The sequence below is a fragment of the Arvicola amphibius genome, chromosome 9, assembly GCF_903992535.2.
Source record: "Arvicola amphibius chromosome 9, mArvAmp1.2, whole genome shotgun sequence".
NCBI classification, from domain to species: domain Eukaryota; kingdom Metazoa; phylum Chordata; class Mammalia; order Rodentia; family Cricetidae; genus Arvicola; species Arvicola amphibius.
Genome location: NC_052055.2, coordinates 120,994,636 through 121,002,029, shown reverse-complemented (window position 1 = coordinate 121,002,029; position 7,394 = coordinate 120,994,636).

Sequence of the window (7,394 nt, the reverse complement as noted above, 5' to 3'; positions counted from 1 at the left end):
ATTCTCCAGCACTATTCCCAGATGGACCACAACCAGCTGTAACTCTGCCTCCAGGCAACTCAACACCCTCTTCTGGTCTTTGTAGGTACTGCATACACATGGCAAACAAAAAAATTAAACCTAGTCTACATTTAAATTCCAGGACAGCCAGGGATATTACACAGAGAAAACCTGTCTTGAAAAACCAAAATAATAGTAATAAATGTACTTGTGTTGCTATAGGAAACAGACGTCACTACTGCACCCCTGGTCTGGCCTTGAACTCAAGACCACGTAACAGTACCCTCTTGAGTTCAGAGATGGCAAGTGTGCACTACCATACCAAGAAAAACAGGCTTTGCTAAAAAAAAAAAAAAAAAAAAAAAAAAAAAAAAAAAAAAAAAAAAAAAACTTGTGTAGGAGACCCAACCTTGGTTTCAACATCTACACTGGATAACTCATAACTGCCTGGAGCCTTGCAGATCCTCCACAGGCACCTACACTCACATGCACATACGCCAGCACACACACAGATAAACACAAAATTAAATCAAATTGAAGATAAAATTTTTTTAAAAACAGCAAATCCTAGGCTTTGGGTTGTGTAACTGGATGTAGAATGTTTGACCAGCATGGGTGTGATGGTCAGCTCCAAGGTCAGGTAGAGCCCAGGCCTGCCTCTCTCACGGTTTTCCAGGAGATGCTGATGCAAGGATCACCTTAGAGTAGCAAGAAGGGCCAGCAGTCCTAGTCCTCTATCAAGACCATAGTTAAGGAGACGCATATGTGGGCATGATGCATGTATATGTTTGTGTGGGTATGTGCACATGAGTGTACGTATGTGTGGCCCCCCCGCCCCTGCTCTCTCCATCATGAGTGGAGAGAATGTATATTGATGCAGGCGTATCTTCCTCTATCTGCACCTTAGTTTTGGAGCCAGGTCTCTTCACCATACCTGGAACTCACTGATTGGCTAGACTGGCTGGCCAGCAAGCGCCAGTGAGTGATCTGTCTCTTCCAGTGCTGGGGGTACAGACTTGTGCAGCATGCCTGGCTTTTATATGGGAACTGGGGACTTGAACTCAGGTCCTCATGCTTGTACAGTGTCTTAGTTAGAGGTTTGGTTGCTGTGAAGAGACACCATGAATCCAGCAACTCGTAAAGAAAACCTTTAATTGAGGCTCACTTACTGTTTCAGAGGTTCAGTCCATCACCATCATGACGGGAAGCATGGCGGCATGCAGGCAGACGTGGTGCTAGAGCTGAGAGTACTACATCTCGCAGGCAACAGGAAGTCAACAGACACACCTGGCCATACCTAGACCCTCACAGTGGCACACTTCCTCTAACAAGGTCACACCCACTCCAACAAAGCCACACCTCCTAACAGTGCCACTCCCTGTGAGTTTATGGGGGCTAATTACATTCAAACTACTACAGGCCCATATAACATTTTAATTTAGTTTGTATTTATTTATTTGTTTGTTTGTTGGGTTTTTCGAGACAGATTTTTCTGTGTAGCTTTGGAGCCTGTCCCGGAACTAGCTCTTGTAGACCAGATTGACCTCAAACTCAAAGAGATCCGCCTGCCTCTGCCCCCAAATGCTGGGATTAAAGGCGTGCGCCTCCACAGCCCGGCACCGGGCTAGTTTTTATTCTTATCAAATTCTACATTACAGGTGCAGACTTGCAAATAAAGACCACGTGACCTACAAGCACGGTAATACCAGCAGTCATTCCCTGCCCCGTTCACGCCCGCCTGCGCCCCTGCGAAGGTGTTCGCTTTCGACTTGGGTTGTTTTTCACCCCTTCTTGCTATCCTTTCCGCTTTCACGTCGTTGCCTGAAGTCTTCAGCGGTTTGACTCACTGGGCAACTTCCACACGTGGCTTCCACCACAGCTGGGCCTGTGACGTCAGAGTCGGTGCTCACCCTTGAGTCAGTTCGAATGGCATCTGCCTTCAGTAGCTGGAAGGCCTAGCACTTCAACACCCACCCCCACCCTTACACTTTCCTTCAACGGCTCTTTTTCTCTCAACCCTCACACTTAAATTCTCTTAAAAGTGTTTTTCTATAGTTCCAGGACAGGCTCCAAAGCTACAGAGAAACACTGTCTTGAAAAACCAAAAATGTAAAAAGTGGCCGGGTGGTGGTGGCGCACGCCTTTAATCCCAGCACTCAGGAGGCAGAGGCAGGCGGATCTCTGTGAGTTCGAGACCAGCCTGGTCTACAAGAGCTAGTTCCAGGACAGGCTCCAAAGCTACAGAGAAACCCTGTCTCGAAAAACCAAAAAAAAAAAATGTAAAAAGTGTTTTTCTAATAAATTGCAAGTTAAACTGAGCAGTGGTGGCTCACACCTTTAATCCCAGCACTCAGGAGGCAGAGGCAGGAGGATCTCTGTGAGTCTGAGGCCAGCCTGGTCTACAGAGTGCGTTCCAGAACAGCCAGGCTACACAGTGACCCTGCCTCAAAAAAACCTAAATAAATAAATAAATAAATAAATAAACATTGCAAACCTTCTTGAGAAAGTAACACACCCATGCTCTCAGGTGTACATTGTTGAGTTTCTATTTTAGATTAATTTTTATCTGTGCATGCCCCTTGTGTGCAGGCTAACAGAGGGCATTAGATCTCCTGGAGCAGGGGCACGAGCGTCTGTGAGCCACCAGACATCGGTGCTGGGAGCCCAACTCGTGTCCTCTGACAGAACTCACTCTGTAGACCAGGCTAACCTTGAACCACCTGCCTCTGGCTCTGAAGGACTGATATTAAAGGTGTGTGCCCCCACTGCCTGGCACCCTTTCTATTATTAATCCTCAACTGCTTTAAAAAAGCTAGTCCTGAAATTCTTTTCGATGTCAAAGCCATGAATCCTGGATTTTCCTAAACTGGGTTCCCTAAACGGTTATGGGAATGCCAAACCAGACATGGTGGCTCGTGACTAAATCCCCAGAAAGCACAGGGATGGAACAGACCAACCTACACCACAGCAGCAGGGGCCGGAGTTACTGTCAGGGTTCTCTTTCATGAGGTTCACTGAAGCAGGGCTTGTTTATGAGGATGTGGGGAGGGCGGGTCTCTGTTTCGCCTGATAAATTAGCTCATATAATTGTTTTTCTCTTGTACAAGCCCCTTCCCATAAGGCATCTGATTGGGATCCTGTGTGCCCCCAGCCATGTACAGACATTCTATGCTAAATAGAGAGTTCTCCCTGTAAGTTCACTTGATGAGATAATTTTGCCTTACTGGGCAGGAATCCAGAACCAGTTCAGACTGGATTACAGATGCACATCCTGTCCCAGGATGTATTGGGAATACATTTAAATAGAAACTGAATTTGACGGTCATTAAAGGGAGGGAGAGCTTATCCCACTGTTCAAAGAGGGGTGTACTACAGCCTGATGGGGGTAGGGGCCTGAGGTGTTAGGAGGGGTGTGTGTGTGTGTGTGTGTGTGTGTGTGTGTGTGTGTGTGTGTAGTGTGCACAGGTGACACTCTCAGGCTGCTGGATGAGGTTTTCAAAGAGTGGTGTGCAGAGCCCAAACCAAGCAGAGCTTTCTAAACCACTCCTATGCTTGCCTGCTGAAGCCTACATTGTGAGATCTAGACCAGCCAGGGCTACATCTCAACATTGGGGGAGAGTGCTGGAAAGATGGCTTCGCACTTAATAGCACAGGCTTCTCTTCCAGAGCACTGGGTTCAGCTCCCAGCACCCACACGGAGGCTCACAACCATTTGTGATTCCAGTCCCAGGGGATTTCGGCTTCTGACTTTGGTGGGCAATGCACACTTGCAGTATACAGACATACATGCAGGCAAATATATGTATTAAAGGAACTCCTCAAATGGCTGAGGATGACATGGAGCTGTGCCTCTGTCCCCTCACTGCTAACAAAACTTGAAACTTGGCCGGGCCGTGGTGGCGCACGCCTTTAATCTCAGCACTCGGAAGGCAGAGGCAGGCGGATCTCTGTGAGTTCGAGACCAGCCTGGTCTATAAGAGCTAGCTCCAGGACAGGCTCTAAAGCTGCAGAAAAACCCTGTCTCGAAAAACAAAAACAAAAAAACAAAAAAACAAAAAAAAAACTTGAAACTTGGAAAACCTCCAAGCAAAGAGAGTAAGAAAGATAGAAAATAGCTTTTTACATTATTTCTTGGTTTCAGACTTATAACTCTGCTTACTCGTAGTGCAAAGATGGCTTCTTTGGCTCCCCCATTCCTGCTTGCTTAGAGATTTTATTTCTTTAAGCTGCATGATTACTGATGAGGAGAAAAGGACTGGAAAAATCTTAAGAAATACAGTTTTTAAAGTAATTTTTTCCAGGTGACCACATCTGTGTGTTACAATGAGTCAGTGTTTCTCTGGGAAATGGGGGTGAGAATGTCAAGAAGAGATTAAGGTGTGGCTGGTCTCAGGGTCGCCACCACCCAAGTTACATCTGCTTCCCAGTTCAGCCTTTGTAAATGAAGATACCAGGGCCAGGTAGGGTGGCACACCACTTTAATCCCAGTACCCGGGAGGCAGAGGCAGGTAGATCTCTGTGAGTTTGAGGCCAGACTGTTTTACAGAGTAAGTTCTAGACCCACCAGGGCTACAGTGAAACCTTGTCTCAAAAATAAATAAATTTGCTGGGTGGCGGTGGTGCACACCTTTTATCCCAGCACTCAAGAGGCAGAGGCAGGCGAAACTCTGAGTTCAAGGCCATTCTAGTCTATAGAGCAAGTTCCAGGACAGCCAGGGATACAGAGAGAAACCCTGTCTTAAAAAACCAAATAATAGTCAGAAGGGAGGGAAATATGCCAGCGTGGGTAGCCTGCAGGCATCCGAGTGGAGAGAGGAAAAGAACTCTAGCTTCTGAATAAAAAGAGGGAGAAAACATGTTCCCAGGAACAACAACAAAAACCCTCTGGAAGCCAGAACTGAAAGGGATAGCATGCCCACTGACCTCACTGTTTGCTTGGGAACCTCCCAGGGAGACAAGGGAGGTGCTGGGACTCTTTCAATGGGAGGGGTAGGGAGCTGCATGAATCATGAACCTCTCCAGCTCCTTGGGGAGACTCCTAAGTCTTCCCAGATTTTCAGAGACCCGAGAACTATTTTCACTGCTCATATGTTCCCTGTAATGGAGTTCTTTGGGTCCATGCATTCTGTGTCTATGGGTAAAGAAAGCAGTGGGCTGAGGCAAGTCACGGGGGTCTCATCGTCACGTGCCATCTCAGAACCGCTAATGTCCCTATGACTGTCTTTCAGGGTTCACAGATTACATAGGATTTTCCAAAATTAATTTGAGAGGGTTTGTGGTGCACCAATTAACATTCTCCTAAAAGTGGGAGCTGGAGAGATGGCTCAGTAGTTAAGAGCGAGTTTGGCTCCCAGCACCCACATTGGATAGTTCGCTGTGTCTGTGACTTCAGCTCCAGGGCATCCAATGCCATATTCTGGCCTCTGTGGGCACCTGCACTTCTGTGCCCATACCTACACACAGACAAACACGCTTATACGTCATTTTAAAAGAAAACAAATGATTTTGTAAAAATTTCCCTAAATGTGTGCTTCAGCAAACATGGCCATGGAGACAGGTCAGGGCCCAAAAGGTCACCTGCTTGACCTCATGTGGCTTCAAGAGCCTGATCTTTGAGGAGCTGTAAGTGTACCTCACACCAAAATCAACCAAAGAGTCACCAGAAGCAGGAGACTCTGGTCCTCTCTTTCCCTAGTCGGTGGCTGACGCGGTTCATCTCAGAGCCCTCAGGTTGGAAAGTTGCCGGCAGTTGGCTATGGGCCTGAGTCTTAATCAGAAAAGGAGGGGATCTCAAGCACTGGGATACTTATTAAATGAAGCTCTGCATCCCGAACTAACAGGATAAGTAATTGGAGTCTATGCTTAAAGTATAGAAATTGTAGCCCTCTGGGGTACCAGCCTATGGGGAAAGAGGACATTCTTCCCACTGAGAGCATTTAAAACCACCTTCTTGAGGCAGGAGGATGGCCACACGTAGAAGTACTTGCAGAGGGAGGATCTCCATTGGATTCCCAGCACCCACTGGGCAGTTCACAGCCATCTGCTGCTGGTTTCAAGGCATCCAGCATCACCTTCTGGCCTCTGCAGGAACTGCACACATGTGGTGCACATATATACATTCAGAAACACTCCTACACATAAACCAAAACTAAATAAGTAAAAATAATAAAGCAAAGCCAGGAGGTGGTGGCACATGCCTTTAATCCCAGCACTCGGGAGGCAGAGGCAGGCGGATCTCTGTGAGTTCGAGGTCAACCTGGTCTACAAGAGCTAGTTCCAGGAAAGGCTCCAAAGCTACAGAGCAACCCTTTCTCGAAAAACCATAATAATAATAAAGCAAAAACTGCAAGCTTGTGCCAAAATGTCATGTCAACTATTTTTGCCTTTTTGTGTGGAGTTGAACTTGTTTTGGCAGAGTCTGTGCCACCACAAGTTGAACTTGTTTTTGCAGAGACATGTGCCACCACCACTGGCCAGTGGTGGTGCACGCTTTTAATCCCAGTACTAGGGAGGCAGAGGCAGGCAGATCTCTGTGAGTTTGAGGCCAGCCTGGTCTACAAAGTGAGTTTCAGGATGGTCAGGGCTACATAGTGAAATCCTGTCTTGAAAAACCAAGAGAGAGCCTATGGGCTTTCTCTCTGCTCATTTCTGTTTCTCTCTTCAGTGCTAGGCTAGGACACAGATCTTGCCACATTGCCCATGCCTGTCAGAAACTCTACTACTGTACTCCAACCTAGCCCCCATCTCTCCTTTTAAAGCATTTGTTTTGTGTAAATAATAGATCAATGATTATAAAAGTTTCAAAATAAGATTCATATCCCTACTTCTTTTGCCCAATACCCACCCCCACTATTCAGTTGCTCTTCCAGGGATCCTGAGTTCAAGTCCCAGCAATCACATGGTAGCTCACAGCCATCCTTAATGAGATCTGGTGCCCTCTTCTGGCCTGCAGGTGTACATGCAGGAGGAACATTGTATAATAAATAAATAAATCTTTTAAAAAATGGTTTTCATTTTTTATTTTTAAATCAGGCAATGGTGGCACACACCTTTAATCCCAGAACTTGGGAGGCAGAGGCAGGCGGATCTCTGTGAGCTCGAGGACAGCCTGATCTACAAGAGCGAGTTCCAGGCCAGGCTCCAAAGCTACAGAGAAACCCTATCTCGAAAAGAAACTTTTTAAAAATTATTTATTTTTAGCCAGGTGGTAGTGGTGCACGCCTTTAATCCCAGCACTCAGGAAGCAGCAACAGGTGGATCTCTGAATTTGAGGTCAGCCTGGTCTACAGAGTGAGTTCCAGGGCAGCCAGGGCTACAAAGAGAAATCCTGTCTCGAAAAACCAAAAAGATTAATTTTTTTGGGGGGGGGGTTTTCGAGACAGAGTTTCTCTGTG